General features: G+C 38.2%; 1 protein-coding gene across 1 annotated transcript in view; it reads right to left on the reverse strand.

The window, feature by feature from the left end:
* CHST9 (carbohydrate (N-acetylgalactosamine 4-0) sulfotransferase 9) overlaps positions 1 to 9,383 on the reverse strand; it is a 218,012-nt gene that overhangs the window by 139,833 nt on the left and 68,796 nt on the right. The window lies entirely within an intron of this gene.

The following is a 9,383-nucleotide window of genomic DNA, read 5'->3' on the forward strand; positions in this document are numbered from 1 at the left end:
ATCCTCTCACTACCCCCGCACCTTTGGCCTGTACCCCAGTTCTGTATGCATAAATAAAAATAGTGTTTTTTAAAAGAAAGAAACACATTGTTGCCTGAATATAGAGCAGTCCATTACACATTCTCTTTCTCATGTGATACATTTATGATCTCATTTTTTTTATTTTTCTAATCATAGCCTTGCCAACAACTCTATGAAGAGGTACAGGTATCACTCATCATTTTTAATTCAAAACTGAGTTATAAACTGTTCCAAGAACCATTTGTCTTACCTAAGGTAGCATATTTGGTGACAAAGTTAAGAACAGAATGCAGATATTCATAACTTATCCTAGCACTTTAATATATGACACCTAGCTGTTTACCACTTCCTTCAAATGTGTGAAAGTTTGTGAGACTCACATCCCTAATTTATAAAGCATGGAAGTAAGTTTTACTCAAGAAAACTGTGATTTGAAGGCCGTGATTTATTTTGACCAACTGCTATGTATGTTCTTTTCTCAAATTTATTTCATTTTCTTCTCTTTATTAGTTATCTCAAATATCTGCATCTATACACATGCTAACTATTCAGTCACTGATGCCGACTGTAATGATTAGTATGCATTTAAAAAATATTTACTTATTTATGAATACATAACTGGGGTACAGGCCAGAGGTGCAGGAGCGGTGAGAGGATTCACCAGAGGCAGAGTGGGAAGCAGAACAGGCCGACTGAAGAAGTACACTGCTGAGGGGAGCAGCAGGAGGGTCAGGAGAAGTGGATCACTTCCGGGGCAGGGATGAACTCATGCTGAAATGGCTTTAGGGTCCTAGTGCTGTGCCTTAACCTGCTGCACCACCAGGGAGGGCCTGGCATGCATTTTTATAAGAAGACAAAAACTGCAAAAATTGTCTTCAAGTTAATGAGTGACTTATACCATTATTAACATTTCACACACAAAAATGAAATGCTCTAAACTGGTGTAGCAATTGCCTCTTTTGACATATATTGCAGCTCTTATGAGAGGTTTTGAGTATTTTTTTTTTTCTGACATATTTGACTAATTGTAAAGATCTCCATGGTGAATGGATAGGCTTGTGACACTGCTTACAACTGTCCAATCAGATAACAAACATAATAAATTTTCACTGCTTTACAAAAAGTTAAGTACTCAAGACACACTCACACACACACACAGAGAAGTCCTTATTTCCAAAGGGATACAAAAGAAGGAAAGGTAACACAAACTCTGGTTGTTAACCTGTCTTACCTAAAACAATCACATATTCTCAGCCTCAAAAGTAAATGTATTCTCAGAAAATACATTTACTTATCCCTCTGTAGGTAAAATTCATGTGAACATATACTGCTAAACCAGGAGAACATGTAAAATTAGATGATACTAAAAAAAACCTTTTTTGTTCATAACAAAATGCCAAACATCTCATTTACTAAATATTAATTACTTACAGTGAAGTATCTCTTCCACTTACTCTCCAAATTAAAACTCCTTAGGTTGCCTATTACTAATGGAAAACATGCTTCTCAAATACCAAATGTAAAAATGACTAAAATTGATTACAAACACCTAAATATTTAAAAATCCGCCATATTTAGGGATTTCTTACAGCGTTTAAACAACTGTAATGGAAACCTGAATGCATGCAGCAAATTATTAAATTCATGAGCTCAAACATTTTGAACACATGTTTGAGCACCATGGCCTTTTGACCCAGCTCCTGATAAAGGCCCTGTGAAGTCCACAGAGCTGAAACTCAAGTAGCCACTGCAGTCTGCTGCACCATGGAAACATAATTTTCTGTGTCATCACCACTGTTACCACACACTCAACTTCAAAGCATGTGGTATCCAGGTGATAAATTATTGAATTTGACATTTTCCAACATTCATGAGGTACTCTGGTAAAAGAACTGAGCTACCTTATCTAAACGTGTAATGTCAAGACAATAGATTGTTTGAAAGGATTAAATTCCTGAGAAGTTAGTTGAATAATTAGAAAATTTAGGCTTTTTCTGATAGTTGACAATTCCAGAAGCAATAGCAGAAGCTGTTCTCTTTTAATTTTAAGGGTCAATTGGTTTTTGGGGAGTGTGTCTGTGTATGTGTGTGTGCACACACGTGCATGTATTGGTTCATGTTAGCAGGCTCAAATTCTTTTACGTCTTTAAGTTTCCATTAAAAAATATTTTCAGGCCTTCCCTGGTGTTGCAGCAGATTAAAGCACAGCAATAAGTAGCTAAAGCTACTTAAGCAAGAGTTCCAACCCCTCCTCGGAGGTGACCCACATGGTGCGGCAGACCCCTCCTGACTCGCCCGCTGCTTCCCTCAGCAGTGTACTTCGTCAGTCAGCCTGTTCTGGTCCCCACTCTGTCTCTGGTGAATCTTCTCACCGTCCCTGCACCTCTGGTCTGTACCCTAGCTCTGTATGCATAAATAAATAAATCTTTTAAAAAATATATTTTCAAGGGACCTCTCTGGGGACACAAGGGGTAAGGACGCAGCACTGCAAACTAGCCACAGCAGCTTCAACGAGAGTTTGCTCCCCACCCCAGAGGTGACCCACATTGTGCGGCATATATATATATAGTGATCATTATATATATATATATATATATATATATACATACATACACACACACACACACACACATACATATTTCTTCTTCAAATGGGGAACTCTAGGATGCTTGAAACACTGTACTGGACCCATAAATTAAACCTGGATAGGTGTAGGCTTGTCCAAATCTAGAGTCAAATACTGAGGAGTTTAATTTGAAACCAGTCTTCAAGCCCGCAGTCTTCAACCAGATCCTTGATTAAAGCTAGCTAGTTGTGTGTTTGTGATTCTTTGGATAAGAATGTAGAATCCTGTCTACATTTAACGGACACCATGGGTTTCTTGACATGACCTTGGGAGTCTTATAACTGTTGTTCCATCATGGATATGAATTCTTTGTACAAGATTCGAATCCTTTTCATTGTTCTTTACTGGAGTCAGGCCAAGAAGGCGTTTGATAAGAAAAACTCAGTGCAGAGATTATCCCTTATTTTCTCCACACAAGGAGAAAAAAGCAAGAGCTACATGCCCAATGAAGGGAAGGCAGGGAACAGGGAGGGTAACCAATCATTTAACTGTGCATTTACCCCTTCAGAGAGGTAATTTGTCAGATGGCCTCTAGTTGCTTTAATCCATAGCATAACTGCAAACATTGATCAGGGAATTCTCACTCTACCAAAAGAGACAGTTTATCTATGTTTCATACCTTGTTCTTATAAGGTGCATAAAATTGTGAATTTGGACCTTCACAGGTTTCATCTAGTCCAACAAGCTAGTTTATTGATTCTGTGGAAATTTTGGAACAATTTTTGTTATAGTCTTTGGTAGAACCAGTGGCATTTTTTTCTCAACCAATGTTTAGAAATGATCACATTGATAGAAGAGAGAAAATTATACTTTTAATTGGACTTTCCATGAAGGAAAGTCATGGAAAATTCCAAATGGCTACAATTCTGATAGCACTTTTCAAATTCTCTTGGAATGCTTTAAGATAGCAACTATACACACACACACACACACACACACACACACTGCAGTGTACTTGAATGTACTTTATCATGTATTTTTCCTTTAATGTATGTTCAGAAAATTTCTCACATGGTGGCATAAATACTTTGGTAATAACTCCTCCAGAGTACTCAGTAGGGTGCTTAACAAATAAGCACCCTACTAACTAGCTAATCAGTCTTTAAGTCAAAAGTTCATTTTGTAACAGAATGTTGAGGGATGGGTGAGAAGGGGGTCTTACTCCTAACTATTTTTATTGTAACAAAGAAATAAACATCCTTGGGCAAACTGAGTTGTGATAAAGTCATTATATCTTAATGAATTCTATGTAATTTTTATCAACATCTCTGAAATGTAATATCATAGGAAAGTTTTGTAGCTTGCTAAAGATAAATACGCAAATAGTGCATCTTGCTCATATAATGACAGAAAAAACTACAGCATGGAAAAAGGAATGCATTCTTTTCTCCATTATTGTTTCTACAAGTGAAAAACCGAATAAGGATGCACAGCTAGCCTGTAACAGTAACTTTTCAACCCAGGTTGCAGATGGTAGCAGCCTTTTAAGTAGCACAAGGCCCAGGTGTGGGTACTCTCTAAAATGTTTCACCCTGACACATACAGTGAATTCTTGTTATTTGTAGCAGCTATGTTCTACACAGTCACACATACTGGGTTGATGAACCCTGAGCCACTGCTCCTATGGTAAGTGTGTGTGTATGTGCATGCATGCAGGCGTGAGTGCACATTTATCTCACATAGATTATGATCTTAAATCCTAAAAAAAAAAAAAAAATTCGGATAGATTTTATTTTATAAAATAGAAACTAAGCTACAGGAAGGTTAAGTGAAGCTGCCCCACTAACAGATGCCAGATTTGGGGCTCAGATCTCACCTGCCTGCCGCAAAGCTGGGCTTCTTAGGCTAAATTGCACTGCCCCCAAGGCCTCCATACTCTCTGGTCAAATCCACAGGAGAGCTGCAACAAGAAGGCACACTGTGGCCTTCCTTAGGCTAAGCTGGCAATATATACAACTGGTGACATAAACTTGTGCCGCTCGGCACGACTGAGTAAGAGTGTCAAATTGCCACAACTATTGATATTGGAGTAACCAGTAAATGTTAGCAGGTAAGCTAATTGGAGGTTGAACTGTATTTACAAATATTACACCAGTATAGGTCATTTAAAGTTAAGAGTAAATGCTGGGTGGCTCAGTCCTAGGTCAATGTCCTGTGGAGGCTTGAGGTCCTTCAAGAACTTTTTACCACCGGCTAGCAGCGATGCGCAGGGGTGCACTCTGAAGACTCCCTTCAGCCTCCTGCGGCATACTCACACTCTACAACATGCTTCACCCTCACCGCATACACTTAACAAAATGGTTTACAGATTTTCTTCTTTGACAACTTGGAGAAGCTTATGATGCTTATGAAATACTGTCTTTGTGTTCCAGGTTATAGCTCTAATGAAAAGTAACTGTTAGATGGCATTTTGCAAGAACTTTAATAAAAATTCACATTTTCTGATAATTCTACCCAAAGAAAACTTCTTGGAATGGCGTTCCAAAGTAAAGAAAAGTGGCTTTATAACAATATCTGTAATTGCTCATTAATTTTCATTTTAAATCTTCTTTGGTGCTAAAACTGGGTAGGATGAAAATACTCTACTTGCTTTACTATCAAATAGGCATAATCTAGTGGTTATTATGTTTAAATGTCCCTATGCAAAAAATTTTTAATGATTTTACAACTGCCATGCTAAAGTAGAAAATGTTAAAGTTAAGCCATGAACTTATATAACATTTATGAATAGTAAGCATTGTATTCATTATCTATTGCTCCTAACAGACTATCACAAACTCATAGGTTATTGTCCCATGGTTCTAAGATCTAAAATGTGTGGGCAGAATGGAAGTGCTTCTGAAATGTCACCGAGCTGGTCTTTTACAACTTCGCCAGGCTGTGCATATACCTTGGCTCATGAAGCTGTCTTTATCCTCAGAGTCAGGAATCACACCTGTCAGACATCTACTTCTGGGCCCTGTGACTGACCCCTGTGCCTTCCTCTTGTGAGAGTCCTTGTGATTACACTGGGCCCATCCAGTGACCAGAATAACCTCCCATTCTCAAGGAGGCTCTTTATCACATCTACGAAGTCTGCCAAGTTTCTTTTGCCAAGAAAGGAAATCTCTTCATTGGTCCTGGGGACTTATCATACTGATACCTCTATGCCGTTATACAAAAGTATAGTGGATACAGTGGTATACTAAGTTCGGAGACAATGGAGGCATATTACATGTAAAACCTGTCATCTGGACAGATGTTGGCAAGTACTATGATAAGCATAAAACAAGGCAGTTTGTAAGCTTTCAAGTCCTATAAGAATTCAGACTAAAAAATGAAAATCTGTCTTCATAAACCCACAAAATAAAATACGGACTTTTCCCCCTATTTGCTCCTCATCTGGAAATGTGATGTCCTCTCTTGTGCTTGGTTAATTTCTATTCCTCAAGAGTCACTTCTTTTGAGGTAGGGTTTCGAATGCCCCAAGGAGAGAAAGAGTTCTTGTCTTTTAAGAATCTCTTCCAGTTCTAGTTTTCATTTTTGCATCCTCACTACCACATGGTGATTTTCATGTAATAGACACACAGCAAATTATCTGATAAGTAAATGGCTCACTGAATTGTGGGTACTGTATGACGGAACTGTGCAGAGAGGGCATGGTGTCTAGTTATCAAATGTTGGGTAGTGAGGATGACATGGAGAATGGGACCATTTAGGCTCAAGGGAGCCCTTACAACTAAATGCATAGTGGAGAAAAGAAGGGTCATTGAAGTGAAAGGTCTAGAGAGATGTCAAGGATGAAGCTCCATTTGCAAGCCTGAATGGTGAGGAAGATGGTCATGGCTATGCAGAAATAATACATAAGCAGGAGAGTGTAGGGTTGGTGTGGTAGTGACTTCAGTTTAGGTTCCACAAAGTTGGTGAATTTAATTTAAGGCAACAACTGACTGAGATGACCAGAAAACAAAGAAAGTGGAATTTAGGAGAAATATCAGGTTGCTGTTTGGAATAATCTCAGAAGTGGTAGTATGAAGGGTGACTTGAAGGGAAGTATTCTTGAAAAGGAAAAAAAAATGTAGAAAAAAGAATTGAGAATATGAAGATTATATTCAGAGGGACCGAACCAAAGGGCATTTTTTTTAAAGAATCAAGCTAACATCAGGCAAAGGACTGAGCAATTTTTCTCAGCTGGTTATTTGTCTGATAAGAGAACAAGTGTTTCCTTCTCTGAACTACTCCACGGTACACACCAGTAGATCTACTTTGCATTATTGTTATGTGAAGACTGTCTACCCCTCTACCCTTTTTATCTCTTCATCTTTATGTCTTCCAAGTGCTGAACTCAGATCTTTACACTTAATATATGAATCAAGTAATAAATTAATGAGACTCAGATGCTGCAGCACTTCTTTTCCTAAAAGGACAGTTTTTCCTAAGTTTACAGAAGGTAGTGGAGGAAAAAAAAATCATAAAGATTTTTAAAAGTGTGCACAGGCCAGAGGGTAAAAGCACACCTTGTGTTAATTGTTTTGTTTGCAAAGTGGATCTGCATGGAAATAGTCCATATTCTTCTGTTCAACTGAAACTTCCTGCTACATGATACTGTTCAGGTTCAAGTAAAGGGCAGAAGCCTGCACTTAATTAAAAATACAAAAAGGAGCTTTCTGTCCCAAGAAGAGATTTAATCCTAAAGTCACCTGCAACCTGTTTGTCAGATAAACTGAATGATCTCCTCTGAGTTAACCAGTATTTAAGCAATAGAAATGTATTTCTATGGGCCCTCCCTGGTGGCGCAGTGGGTTAAAGCACAGCACTGAGAAACTAAAGCCAATTCCGCATGAGTTCGATTCCTGCCTGCCCCGGAGGTGACCACATGGCAAGGCAGACCTCTCCTGACCCGCCCGCTGCTCCCCTCAGCAGTGTACTTCGTCGATCTGCCTATTCTGCTCCTCTCTCTGTCTCTGGTGAATCACCTCACCCTCCACATCTCTGGCCTGTACCCCAGTTCCATATGAATAAATAAATCTTTTTTTAAAAAAAAGAAATGTATTTCTAATAAAATTTATTTCTTCCAAGCTTACTTTCAAAGTAGATCTCAAAAATGCATTGCATAGGAAAGAATTTCAGAAAATACTCAAGATAAAGGACATTCACAAGGTTTAAGCTAGTTTATGAAAATTTGCTTTTAATATGACTTTAATTGATATTCAAAAATACATCAAAATGTTCATGTTTTATATTCAAGCATGGAAGAAATGAAAATTGGTTAACTTCAGTGAAGTCTCCTACTATCAAATAATTCTCAGATTTAGCGTCGATTTCTATAAAGGAAAATACTCTATGAAAAAGCATACAATATACAAGTGGGGCTTCTACCAGACCCAAGTAAGTGCAAGCTCCTCATTGCCACGCCTCCATCTTTCCAAGCCACCTCTGGGACAATGACCATCCAACTGGTCCATTAACCTTTCTGACTGATGTTCCCATCATCAGGATGGCACTAAACTGCCTCAAAACTGTGAATAACAATAAAGCTGCAAAGTTAAATTGGGTGGGTTATGCTATTCAGGAACTGGGATTAACTTTTCAAAGTAAACCAATTTCTTACTTGTGGGCAAAATTTCAGCTTTTCACAGCTTTTCCCACTGTCACTTACTTGAAGTTTTATCAATACACAGAAAAAAGACAACCTCAGGCATCTTTCTGCCTGAGGGAGCGAGATGACAGTATAAGAGAAACACACTTAGGCTTTGATATGGCCAGTTGAAAGGGTTCAAGCTCTAGAAAATTTTCTCTAAATGCTTATATTGTATGTTGTGTGTGACGCCTTAGGTTTAAACCTCTGTGGGAGACAGGAGATTTTCACACATCAGTTGGGGAATGGATATTTTTTAGGGTGAGACAGTATCATGCTTTGTTGGTAGGCAGGTCAGATCTACTGTTGGAAAAGGCAATCATATGGTATCGCTCATTTACAACGCAAATGATGAAACTTCCATGAAGAAACACAGAGAGCCAGTATGAAAATGCAGCTACGGTTTAGATGTCACATTTAATTTGAAGAATGATAACTTTATATACTCAACAACTCCAATGCGTGTCACTTGTTTAGACACTGGAAAAGAAATAACACAGTATTCTATTTACCACTTACCCTCACAATTACAGATATTATATACACTTTTTATTCAATTATAAAATAAATTATAAAAATCAATTATAATTTATTTTGTGATGAATTGTTTAAGGCACATTTTGGAAGAGACCAAAGCATGTGGAAACTTTCGGTGGGGGTGAAAATTTTACTTTTACATTACAAAGCTAATGTACCTATATTCACTCATGATTTGATGTCTCTGAACATGTATTTTTGTAAGATAACCTAAAAATGTTCATTTTTCTTCACTGGCTATAAAAACAGGCATCGTAATGAAGTGGGTCAATCTGCTAAATGACTCATTTACACAAAGCTGATTCACCAAAATTAGTTTGCCAAACTTTCCCCTAAGTGTTAACTGCACCAAATCTTTCTACCTCTTCTCCTACTGCCTTTTCAGGTGAAATTAGTTCATACTCATTTGTCACGGTCCTAAATACTGCGGCACCTCTGCCGCTGGCCCTGGGTTTCCCACCATCTGTGCCCTTTCCTGGCATGGTGGAGAACCTATGGACCTTACCTGAAACTCTCCCTCTGGCTGTAACACCCTTTCTGGAACTGGGTTAAAATAGCCGTGGAATGGTTTAAATTGTTTTT

This window comes from Condylura cristata, unplaced genomic scaffold (assembly GCF_000260355.1).
Source record: "Condylura cristata isolate star-nosed mole 26May11 unplaced genomic scaffold, ConCri1.0 scaffold00016, whole genome shotgun sequence".
NCBI classification, from domain to species: Eukaryota; Metazoa; Chordata; class Mammalia; order Eulipotyphla; family Talpidae; genus Condylura; species Condylura cristata.